The sequence below is a fragment of the Rutidosis leptorrhynchoides genome, chromosome 3, assembly GCF_046630445.1.
Source record: "Rutidosis leptorrhynchoides isolate AG116_Rl617_1_P2 chromosome 3, CSIRO_AGI_Rlap_v1, whole genome shotgun sequence".
Classification (NCBI taxonomy): Eukaryota; Viridiplantae; Streptophyta; class Magnoliopsida; order Asterales; family Asteraceae; genus Rutidosis; species Rutidosis leptorrhynchoides.
Genome location: NC_092335.1, coordinates 250,682,540 through 250,696,109, shown reverse-complemented (window position 1 = coordinate 250,696,109; position 13,570 = coordinate 250,682,540). Strand labels below are relative to the sequence as shown.

The 13,570-nt window shown below is 38.2% G+C and overlaps 1 non-coding gene across 1 annotated transcript; it reads right to left on the bottom strand.

Annotated features, from left to right (window-relative positions):
• Positions 1–13,157: 13,157 nt before the first annotated feature.
• On the bottom strand, positions 13,158–13,264 carry LOC139903789 (small nucleolar RNA R71). The gene has a single exon (XR_011778581.1). It is a non-coding gene; the product is annotated as a small nucleolar RNA R71 (small nucleolar RNA).
• Between the last annotated feature and the right edge of the window lie 306 nt (positions 13,265–13,570).

Below are 13,570 nucleotides of genomic sequence, written 5' to 3'. Positions count from 1 at the left end.
TTTAGTTCCATCCTCACTGATCCTCGTAAAATGTCTCCCACTAATTGGAATTTCTATCAAGCTATTAGATGGGATGAATTTATTAAATCTATTAGCTCTATATTCTAGAAATTCACAATTTAGTCGATCGTTTCTATCACGCACCTCATTAAAATCCCCACAAAGAAGCCATGCCGCATCGTTTGCCCCCAATAAATTCCCAAGAGACTCAAGCATTAGTTTTTTTCCTTTATCATCATGTGGCCCATAAACGTTAACAATGAAGGATTCTTGCCCGGACGATTTCCACTTACCTCTAACCGCAAGAAAGAACTCATTACCCATTGCGTCTAAAGCCTCAAAGCAACTAGTATCCCAAACAAACAAAAGTCCACCCGAGTTACCCACAACCTCCTTTTGAATATACCCAAAATTGTTGTTACCCCACAATGTCTCAACCCATTGATCACTTAAAGCACGTGTAAGACCCTAATAATAATTGTACAGTAGTGTAATTATGGTACATGAAGTGTGGGTGACTTTGTATATTAAAACAGAGGTCAGAGTGTGATCTGGGCTGGGTGCGCTCAGCGCACACATAGGAGTGAGCGTGGCGCACTCCTCACTGTAGCCGGGTTCTGCTTATTTTAATTAGATATTTTGATTGGGCTTTTTGGTAATTTCACTTGTGGACGAGTTTGAGGCCAGTAGGTCAGATCTTGAGGTGTCATTCACTCCATTTCCAACAACCTCATCCTATCCACTTCAATTTTAGAGAGAGAGAGAGAGTGAGATTCTTGTGTGAGAAAGCTCAAGCAAAGGAAAAAGGAGCTAGTTTTGAGACTTATCTCGAGTTATAAAGTTGTTCATCTCCTCTCTAGCTACGTTTTGGTTGTAGTGGTATGTTCTAACTTTAATTTCCTTACTTTGATTTTGTGTAAGGGTTAGGGTTTGGGTAAATGGTGAACATAAAACCCATGTTAGGCGATTTTGGGTGTTCTTGGGTAAGATTGAGTCATGTAGACTCAATAGTAACTAACCTAGGGTTTAAAGTATTAATTGGGGTGTATGAACATAAATTGGTTAGTTAATTACTAGCACACCTAAATGTTTAGTAAATGGGTGTTAGGAGGGTTTGTGGAAGACCCGAAATGGGTGTGTTGACATTAAAGTGATTAAATGAGTAATTGTTGACCTAGTTGGGCAAGATGGGTGTGAAATGTCATAAGTTTGTGTAAGACGGTGTTGTTAGACCTTAATCACTAGCTTTTAGTGATTGATGATGGGTCTTGACCATAAATGACGGTTTTGGTAAATGGGGCATTTAATGAAATTAAGTCATTGAATGCACATGTGTAAATTGTTGGCATTTAGTCCAACTAGTTTGTGTGTTAATGGAGTACTTATTATATTAGGTACTTTGCTTTGAAGCTTGCGGAGTTATAAAATCGTCACCAAATTGTTAAGGTGAGTGGAGTAATTATACATGTATGTATATGGTGTATTTATTTGTATGCTATGGTATGACTCACGGAGCCGGGAGTGCCATAGTATGTGCTAGTGTACTATGATGTGAACCACGGAGCAGGTAGCATCATGGTGCACGTGTTGTGATGTGAACCACGGAGCCGGTAGCATCAAAGTGTGAACCACAGAGCCGGTAGCACTATAAAAATTAGGTGTGAACTAGGAAGCCGGTAGCACCGAAGTGTAAACCATGGAGCTGATAGCAATATAAAAGAGTATGACTCGAATGCGTAGTGACGTGAACCACGGAGCCGGTAGCGTCATAGCATTACGTATGGTGTGAACCACGGAGCCGGTAGCACCATGACGTGTGTATGGTTAACCATATAGCTTGTGTATGTGTTGTTGTAAAGCATAATATATTATTTTGGTGAATATGCTATTGATTATGCTAGTTGCAGTATTTGGAGGTTATTAGCTTATACTCGGAGTTTGTATGCTAATTGTTATTACTAGCGAGTATTACGGTGTGTGTAAGTGTATGCAAGTAGGTATATTATATATGTATATGTATAATTATTGCATTCACTAAGCTTTGCTTACCCTCTCGTTGTTTATCTTTTTATAGGCTCCGGCGTTGACAAGGGTAAGGGCATTCGATTGGATTAGAGATCCCGCTTGTTGTTTAGGGGACGCTTTTGGATGTTATAGCTTTTGGAGTTTGACAGAGATTTGGGTATTTTAACCCCAAACACCATGCTTATAGTGTCGTTTGGAATTTAAACTAGTGTGGTCGAAACTCAAACTTTTGTATGAAACTCGTAATACGGCCGATGTGGGCCCCGTTTTGTAAAACTCATTTTATTATTGAATCGTGTGAGTTTTAACCATTATAACATATTGTGAAAAGCGTTTCGTCTAAATATGTCGGGAAGTGGGAGATCTTTATTTGAAAAATTGTAAAATCGGACATAACTGAAAACGACCTGTGCGCGCCGCGCACCCTGAGGTGGTGCGCGTGGCGCACTATTCTGTAAAAAAAAAATATTGTTTAGCGTAATCGGTTGGTTATTGGTTTGGGTCGTTACAAGTGGTATCAGAGCATGGTCTAAGGGATTTAGGCGACTTGAGATAGGTGCCTAGACTTAGATTTATTTGTGTATGCGCTCTATCCGGGACTTGTAGGAGACGGGTCGGACCGGGAGTTGATTAGTGCTTAGGTTTATGTGAACTAACCTTGCGCTAATTGTTTTGTGTTGTGTTAGCAATCATCAAGCGAGATAGACGTTGTATTAGCAAGTTAATGCGACGTGCTCGCGTAACAATGATTAGCTACCATTGTTACGGGTTCAAATCGTGTCAAACAAGCGATGTACGATGATTGTTGAGCAAGATGGGGTAGTGTGGTGTATATGTATATACATATGTGTTAAGTCCTTTCGTTTCGTTGCTTAATCTTTTCCGTTTTTTAGAATGAAGATGAGAAACGGACACGACACCAATGACGGAAGTACGAGTGAGGATGTTGAGTTCACGGCCAAAGTTGAGGCCATCTTTAAACGTCAAAAATCGGAGTTTCTCGAAGACGTTAAGAAGATGTTTCTAGATACGATCGACGAGCAACTAGTCAATGTGGTTAAGGAACAAGTTAAGCTTGTTCTACAAGAAGATAATGTGGGGAGACGGGATTTCTTCTATAAGAATTTCAAGGAATCTCAACCTCCCACCTTCGATGGTGAACGGGACCCACTTAAGAGTGCCCGTTGGATGTCCGATATGGAGGGGGCTTTTCGTACATGTGAATGCCTTCTCGATAAAAAGACGAGATATGGTTGTTGCATGTTAAGAGGTGATGCTAAATTATGGTGGGATGCGAAGATCTAACTTTATGGCGAAGAACAATGCTTGAAATTCACTTGGGATGAATTCAAGAAGGAGTTTTTCGACGAATACCGAACTTCGGCCGATCTTACAAGGCTTAAGGACGAGCTACGTTCCTTGAGGCTAGGGTCGATGGATTTGAACACTCTCAAATCCGTTTTCTTGTCAAAGACCCAATTTTGCCCGGAGTATGTCGGGAATGATAAAATGTTGAAAGAAGATTTTTACCGAATCTTGAACGATAACTATCAAGAAAAGATTAGTGTAAATGTGGTAAAAAGCTTTGATGAATTGTTCAACATGGCAAAGGGTTTTGAGGCGCTCGTTTTGAGAAAGAGTGGCTTTACTTTCGGCAAAAGAAAGTTTGAGGGTTCGAGCCATTCGAACTTTTCAAACAAGAATAGCAAGAAGGGCTCTGAAAGCGTTGGTAGTGTGAAGAAGGGTGCGTCTGGGGGCTTTGGACCCAAATGTTATAATTGTGGACAACAAGGACACATGGCTCGTGATTGTACAAATGCATCATCTACACCCAAGAACACTTGTTATAATTGTGGTAAAGAAGGGCACAAGAGGGCGGAATGTCCTGATTTGAATAATGATCATGTTAAGAAGTTAGAGAAGGCGGTGGGTACGGCTAGGGGTCACAATTATTTGATGACCAATGAGGAAGCCAAGCAATCTAACGAAGTTATTTCAGGTACTTTCATGGTTAATTCTAATCCGGCAAGGATACTCTTTGATAGTGGTGCAAACTTGTCGTTTGTGTCACCAAAATTTGTGCCTAAACTTAATAAACTGTTAGCTAAGTTAAGTCGTCCGATAGAAGTTGAAATAGCAGATGGCAAGACGGTGCTAGTGGTTGATGTGTGTAAAAATGTTAATGTTGTGTTTGGTGCCGAAAATTTTAAAATCGATCTCATTCTGATGACTTTGGGTGACTTTGATATCGTTGTTGGTATGGATTGGCTCGATCATAATAGAGCTGATATGCATGCCATGAAAAATCTATTCGAGTGAAGACCCCAAGTGGGGAAGAGTTAATTATTCACGGCGATAAACGAAGAAGACTTGTGCCGATATGCACTTTTGCACGGGCACGTCGTTTCCTTGTTAGTGGTGGCATGGCTTTTCTTGCCCATGTTGTTGATACTCAAGATGAGCCACCATCCATTCGTGAAATTCCGGTGGTGAACGAATTTGAAGACGTTTTTCCGGATGAGTTACCGGGTGTTCCGGCGGAAAGACAAGTTGAATTTCACATTGAGTTGGTTCCGGGGGCTACCCCCATTGCTAAGACTCCTTATCGCTTAGCGCCTACGGAAATGCAAGAGTTGTTAAATCAAACCCAAGAGTTACTTGAAAAGGGTTTTATTCGACCAAGTGCTTCGTCATGGGGAGCTCCGGTTTTATTCGTGAAGAAGAAGGATGGTAGTATGCGGATGTGCATCGATTACCGGGTGTTGAACAAAGTGACGATCAAGAATCGTTATCCATTGCCTAGGATTGACGATTTGTTTGACCAACTCCAAGGTGCAACATATTTCTCTAAAATCGACCTACGGTCCGGCTATCACCAAATGCGGGTCCGTGAGGAATATATCTAGAAAACGACTTTTCGAACGCGTTATGAGCATTTTGAGTTTATGGTAATGCCTTTTGGTCTTACGAATGCACCGGCGGCATTCATGGATCTTATGAACCGAGTGTGCCAACCTATGTTGGACAAGTCGGTAATTGTGTTCATTGATGACATACTTATCTATTCGAAGAGTATGAAGGAACATGAACATCATTTGCGGAGTGTGTTAAAGACGTTGCGGAAGGAGAAGTTGTATGCTAAATTCTCCAAATGTGAATTTTGGCTAAGGGAAGTTCAATTCCTTGGCCATATTGTGAACAAAAATGGTATTCAAGTAGATCCGGGGAAGATTGAGACGGTAAAGAGTTGGGGACGACCGACTACTCCTACGGAGATCCGAAGTTTTCTCGGATTGGCCGGTTATTATCTTCGGTTTATCCAAGACTTTTCCAAGATTGCTTCTCCATTGACGAAATTGACGAGAAAGAATGCAAGATTTAATTGGGAGAACGAGCAAGAAATTGCCTTTCAATTATTAAAAGAGAAGTTATGTCAAGCTCCGGTGTTAGTGTTGCCGGAAGGGGTAGAAGGCATGACGGTTTATTGTGATGCTTCTTTAAATGGGCTCGGTTGTGTTCTAATGCAAAGGGGTAAAGTCATCACTTATGCCTCTCGACAATTAAAAGAACACGAAACGAGATATCCGACTCATGATCTTGAGTTGGCGGCGGTTGTGCATGTGATGAAAATTTGGCGCCATTGCTTGTATGGTGTCAAGTGTACGATTTATTTGGATCACAAGAGTTTGAAACATCTTTTTGATCAAAGAGATTTGAATTATCCTCAACGTAGATGGATGGATGTGGTGAAAGATTATGATTGTGAGATACTTTATCATCCGGGTAAGGCGAATGTGGTCGCGGATGCATTAAGTCGAAAGAGTCAACATCCGGCGATACGAGTAGGGTCGTTACGCATGATTATTACTAACGATTTCCTTATGAAGCTTGGCGAGACTCAAATCGAAGCTTTTATTAACAATAAGCACGAGGAACGAATCATGGGACAAACAGAGTTTATTACCTTAGGTCCGCATGGTTTGTTATCTTTTCAAGGAAGAATGTGGGTGCCTAAAATGGGTGATCATCGACGAGTGCTACTTGATGAAGCACATAAGTTAAAGTATTCCATTCACCCGGGCGTGACGAAAATGTATCTTGATTTGAGGAAGGAGTATTGGTGGCCGGGCATGAAACGTTATGTTGTTAAGTATGTTGAACAATGCGTCACGTGTTTGCAAGTGAAAGCCGAACACCAAAAGCTGTATGGTAAGTTACAACCGTTAGAAATCCCGAAATGGAAATGGGAGCACATTACCATGGATTTCATTACAAAATTACCAAAGACGGCGAGAACCCAATTTGACTCAATTTGGGTAATAGTTGATCGATTGACGAAGAGTGCCTTGTTTCTTCCCATCCGAGAAGCGATATCATCGGAGACTTTGGCTAAATTGTTTATCAAGGAGGTGATAGCGAGACACGGGGTTCCTATATCTATTATTTCGGATCGATATACCCGTTTCATATCTCGGTTTTGGGAGAAGTTTCATGAAGATATGGGTACACAATTGAAATTAAGCACGACGTATCATCCTCAAACGGATGGTCAAACCGAACGTACTAATCAAACTTTGGAGGATATGTTACGGGTGTGTATTATTGATTTCGGTGGTAGTTGGGATGAGCACTTGCCTTTAGTGGAATTCTCGTAAAATAATAGTTATCATACTAGTATCGGGATGCCACCTTATAAGATGCTTTATGGACGGAGGTGTCGAACTCCAATTTGTTAGGGTGAAATTGGTCAAAGAGAAATCGGGAGTATCGAGTTGGTTATAGAGACGAATAGTAAGATTGATGTGATTCGGGCTCATTTGAAAAAGGCTCAAGATAGACAAAAGTTGTATGCCGACAAACATAGGCGAATGATCGAATTCCAAGAAGGTGACATGGTGATGCTTAAGGTTTCGCCATGGAAAGGTATTATTCAGTTTCAAAAATGGGGAAAGTTAGCTCCTCGGTTTATTGGGCCATTCAAGGTTTTAGCTCGTGTTGGTGAAGTCGCGTATTGTTAGGAATTTCCCGAAGAGCTTGCGGGGATCCATAATACATTTCATGTTTCCCATCTCCGTAAGTATCTTGCTGATGATTCTTCTTGGGTGCCATTAGATGAGATCGAGCTAAACAATAAGTTAGAATATACTGAGGAGCCGATTGCTATACTCGATCAGAAAGTCAAAAGACTGAGAAATAAAGAGATGAGAACTTTTAAAGTTTAATGGCGACGGAGTAAAGGTTCCGAGTTTACTTGGGAGCCCGAGGAGTTTGTGTTAGTTTATCTTCCCTCTTGTCATGCGGCTTGGATTGCGAGGACGCGCTCCGATTCAAGTGGGGGAGAGTTGTAAGACCCTAATAATAATTGTACAGCAGTGTAATTATGGTACATGAAGTGTGGGTGACTTTGTATATTAAAACAGAGGTCAGAGAGTGATCTGGACTGGGTGCGCTCAGCGCACACATAGGGGTGCGCGTGGCGCACTCCTCACTGTAGCCGGGTTCTGCTTATTTAATTAGATATTTTGATTGGGCTTTTTGGTAATTTCACTTGTGGACGAGTTTGAGGTCAGTAGGTCAGATCTTGGGGTGTCATTCACTCCATTTCCAACAACCTCATCCTATCCACTTCAATTTTAGAGAGAGAGAGAGTGTGAGATTCTTGTGTTAGAAAGCTCAAGCTAAGAAAAAAGGAGCTAGTTTTGAGACTTAGCTCGAGTTATAAAGTTGTTCATCTCCTCTCTAGCTACGTTTTGTTTGTAGTGGTATGTTCTAACTTTAATTTCCTTACTTTGATTTTGTGTAAGGGTTAGGGTTTGAGTAAATGGTGAACATAAAACCCATGTTTGGCGATTTTGGGTGTTCTTGGGTAAGATTGAGTCATGTAGACTCAATAGTAACTAACCTAGGGTTTAAAGTATTAATTGGAGTGTATGAACATAAATTGGTTAGCTAATTACTAGCACACCTAAATGTTTAGTAAATGGGTGTTAGGAGGGTTTGTGGAAGACCCGAAATGGGTGTGTTGACATTAAAGTGATTAAATGAGTAATTGTTGACCTAGCTGGGCAAGATGGGTGTGAAACGTCATAAGTTTGTGTAAGACGGTGTTGTTAGACCATAATCACTAGCTTTTAGTGATTGATGATGGGTCGTAACCTTAAATGACAGTTTTGGTAAATGGGGCATTTAATGAAATTAAGTCATTGAATGTACATGTGTAAATTGTTGGCATTTAATCCAACTAGTTTGTATGTTAGTGGAGTACTTATTATATTAGGTACTTTGCTTTGAAACTTGCGGAGTTATAAAATCGTCACCAAATTGTTAAGGTGAGTGGAGTATTTATACATGTATGTATATGGTGTATTTATTTGTATGTTATGGTATGACCCACGGAGCCGGGAGTGCCATAGTATGTGCGAGTATACTATGATGTGAACCACGAAGCCGGTAGCATCATGGTGCACGTGTTGTGATGTGAACCAAGGAGCCGGTAGCATCAAAGTGTGAACCACGGAGCCGGTAGCACTATAAAAATTAGGTGTGAACCACGGAGCCGGTAGCACCGAAGTGTGAACCACGGAGCCGGTAGCTCTATAAAAGAGTATGACTCGAATGCGTAGTGACGTGAACCACGGAGCCGGTAGCGTCATAGCATTACGTATGGTGTGAACCACGGAGCCGGTAGCACCATGACGTGTGTATGGTTAACCATATAGCTTGTGTATGTGTTGTTGTAAAGCATAATATATTATTTTGGTGAATATGCTATTGATTATGCTAGTTGCGGTATTTGGAGGTTATTAGCTTATACTCGGAGTTTGTATGCTAATTGTTATTACTAGCGAGTATTACGGTGTGTGTAAGTGTATGCAAGTAGGTATATTATATATGTATATGTATAATTATTGCATTCACTAAGCTTTGCTTACCCTCTCGTTGTTTATCTTTTTATAGGCTCCGGCGTTGACAAGGGTAAGGGCATTCGATTGAATTAGAGATCCCGCTTGTTGTTTAGGGGATGCTTTTAGATGTTATAGCTTTTGGAGTTTGACCGAGATTTGGGTAGTTTAACCCCAAACACCATGCTCATAGTGTCGTTTGGAATTTAAACTAGTGTGGTCGAAACTCAAACTTTTGTATGAAACTCGTAATACGGCCGATGTGGGCCCCGTTTTGTAAAACTCATTTTATTATTGAATCGTGTGAGTTTTAACCATTATAACATATTGTGAAAAGCGTTTCGTCTAAATATGTCAGGAAGTGGGAGATCTTTATTTGAAGAATTGTAAAACCGGACATAACTGAAAACGTCCTGTGCGCGCCGCGCACCCTGAGGTGGTGCGCGAGGCGCACTATTCTGTAAAAAAAAAAGAAATTTTGTTTCGCGTAATCGGTTGGTTATTGGTTTGGGTCGTTCCAAGTGGTATCAGAGCATGGGCTAATGGATTTAGGCTACTTGAGATAGGTGCCTAGACTTAGATTTATTTGTGTATGCGCTTTATGCGGGACTTGTAGGAGACGGGTCGGACCGGGAGTTGATTAGTGCTTAGGTTTATGTGAACTAACCTTGCGCTAATTGTTTTGTGTTGTGTTAGCAATCATCAAGCGAGATAGACGTTGTACTAGCAAGTTAATGCGACTTGCTCGCGTAACAATGATTAGCTACCATTGTTACGGGTTCAAATCGTGTCAAACAAGCGATGTACGACGATTGTTGAGCAAGATGGGGTAGTGTGGTGTATATGTATATACATATGTGTTAAGTCCTTTCGTTTCGTTGCTTAATCTTTTCCGTTTTATAGAACGAAGATGAGAAACGGACACAATACCAATGACAGAAGTACGAGTGAGGACGTTGAGTTCACGGCCAAAGTTGAGGCCATCTTTAAACGTCAAAAAGCGGAGTTTCTCGAAGACGTTAAGAAGATGTTTCTAGATACGATCGACGAGCAACTAGTCAATGTGGTTAAGGAACTAGTTAAGCTTGTTCTACAAGAAGATAATGTGGGGAGACGGGATTTCTTCTATAAGAATTTCAAGGACTCTCAACCTCCCACCTTTGATGGTGAACGAGACCCACTTAAGAGTGCCCGTTGGATGTCCGATATGGAGGGGGCTTTTCGTACATGTGAATGCCCTCTCAATAAAAAGACAAGATATGGTTGTAGCATGTTAAGAGGTGATGCTAAATTATGGTGGGACGCGAAGATCCAACTTTATGGCGAAAAACAATGCATGGAATTCACTTGGGATGAATTCAAGAAGGAGTTTTTCGACGAATACCGAACTTTGGCCGATCTTACAAGGCTTAAGGACGAGCTACGTTCCTTGAGGCAAGGGTCGATGGATTTGAACACTCTCAAATCCGTTTTCTTGTCAAAGACCCAATTTTGCCCGGAGTATGTCGATAACCTGGTGTAATTATTAAACAAAGTATTAAAACCTTGTTACAATTCGAATCCCTAATTAGTTGGAATATTTGACTTCGGGAATAAGGTTAATTTGACGAGCATTTTATAATTATGACCGATGGACTATTATGGACAAAAATCAGATAGGTATCAAATAAACCAGGACAAAGGACAATTAACCCGGGTAACAATTAATTAAAATCAAAACGTCAAACATCATGATTACGAAAGTTTAAATAAGCATAATACTTTTATTTCATATTTCATCGTACCTTTATTTACTGTCATTTTAATTACTGCAATTTACTTTATCAAAATTTAAATTCTGTCATTTATATTATCGTTATTTATCTTTACGCTTTATTTAAAATCGACAAACCGGTCATTAAACGGTAAAACCCCCTTTTATAATAATATTACTACATATAATTATACATATAATAGTTGTTAAAAATATTGCGTTAAACTCAGCTAGCTCCCTGTGAAACGAACCGGACTTACTAAAAACTACACTACTCTACGATTAGGTACACTGCATATAAGTGTTGTAGCAAGGTTTAGGTATATTCCATAAATAAATAATTAAAACTTGTGTAATTTGTATCATATTTTGTAGTATTTCGCAGTAAAAATATAACTATTTCGTACCCCTCTGCTTTAACATCAAGTTTTTGGTGCCGCTGCCGGGGAAAGCCAAAACGAAACGCTATATTTTTACGCTATATTCTAAAATATATATATATATATATATATATATATATATATATATATATATATATATATATATATATATATATATATATATATATATATATATATATTAGTTTTTAAGCTATTTTTGTAAAAATATAATTTTATATAAGTTTTAAAATACAAAAATATAAAAAAGGTATATTTATCTATTGAAGTGTTTAAAAAGTTTATATTTTTTATTTATTTATTTAAAGTATAAAAGTATTTTTAAAAATATAATTTTAAATATAACCTATATATTAATTTTGTAAATATATATATATATATATATATATATATATATATATATATATATATATATATATATATATATATATATATATATATATATATATATATATATATATAGAAATCGGGCCTAACTGTAGCAGCCCAAAACCACTTCTGGAATTGCAGGCCATGCGACCGCATGGCTGTTTTACCTCAAACTCATGCGATCGCATGAGGTGAGGTGACATGGCTGGTACCTTAGCCGTACAAAATAGGGTTAGGTTTTAATTATTATTATTATTAATTAATTATAGTTAGGTTTTAATTTAATAATAATTAGTTTTAGTTTTAAATTAATTTTGTATTTTCAAGTTTTAATTCGTTTTATTAATATATAAATTAATACTTTTATAAAATAATAATATAAAAATAATATCTTTATAAAATTTATATTTTTATCATTTTAGTTATAATTTGTATTTTTATCGTTTATTTCGTAATATTTATCGTTCGCTATATAGTTTTAAGTTTAGTATTTTGCCGTAGTAATTTTTATATTTCTAGATTTTTAGGCTTAACCGTAAAATCCCTTAAATGCTTTTTCTTTAGACTAAGATTTAGGTGCTTTAGAATTTTGCGACACCGTTTTAAGATTTTAGTACTTTTTAAGATATTGCCGTTTTGGATATAGAATTCCTTTTAAGCTTTAATACCTTTAGACATAAGTTTTAATATTTATTTTTCGACTATTTGTTTTTCGACCTTTTATTTTTCGACGTTTTTTGACGCTCTTTTTCTTTCTTATTTCTCGACGCTCTAGTTTTTAGGACATAGAATTTTTTTTATTTTCTTTAAATTTCAACGAAAAATTATTTTAAGCGGTTAACTTGATAGACATCCAAAATTTTCTGGTTCGTAGTAATAGTTGGATTTGTTAGTGGCGAGTTGTGGGGTTCCGATTTAAAGGGTCCTGGCTACCTGCTGCATCTATTGGCTATTCGAAACGTGGGCAAAATCAGAAAAGTCTATTAATTTGATAACTTATATAATTTTTATTTTTATAACTAATAGGATATTCAGTGAATGCACCATGCAAAACGTTCACCACCTTTCATACGTTCACCACCTGTAACCAGATCAAGACATCTAGCCAATATTGTCGCCGTTGATTTTTCTTTAGAATCAGCATCTAGTTAAACAAGTACTCCAACTCAAAATCCCGATAATCCATTTTTTGAACCCGACTTCAAAATTGAAAATCCGGAGGATATTCAAGGACAATTCCAAGATCCAGAACAACTAATCATTCCTACTGAACTACAAACCGTTAAATCAGAATCCTCTAGTGATTCATATTCAACAAATTCAATTATGGAAGTAACTGAACCTCTAAGTATGGAAGATCGAATGAGAGCCACACGCACTGGCCAAGGTCACGCCATTATTAAGCCAGACATTAATGCGTCAGATTATGAAATCAAAGGACAAATCCTACACATGGTAACTAATCAATGCCAATATAGTGATACGCCAAAAGAAGATCCAAACGAACATCTTCGAACTTTTAATAGGATCTGTACTCTATTTAAAATCAGAGAAGTTGAGGATGAACAGATCTATCTCATGTTGTTTCCCTGGACTTTAAAGGGAGAAGCCAAAGATTGGTTAGAATCGTTACCTAAAGGGGCGATTGATACATGAGATGTTTTAGTTGAAAAATTTCTTAAACAATTCTTTTCGGCATCTAAAGCTGTAAGACTTCAAGGAGAAATTGTTACGTTCGTGCAAAAGCCAAATGAAACATTATATGAGGCATGGGCAAGATTCGGAAAATTGTTGAGAGGATGTCCTCAACATGGTTTAGATACTTATCAAATAGTACAAATATTCTACCAAGGATGCGACATTGCTACACGAAAAGACATCGACATAACAGCTGGTGGTTCCATTATGAAGAAAACCGCAACTGAAGCTTACAAAATTATTGATAACACAGCATCCCACTCACATGAGTGGCATTAAGAAAAAGATATTTTTCGATCATCTAAAGCGGCTAGATCCGATTCTAGCCATGACTTTGATTCCGTTTTCGCAAAAATAGATGCTTTTAAGAGATGAATGGAAAAGATTACTAAAGATATTCACGCAATACGAATCAGTTGTGAGCA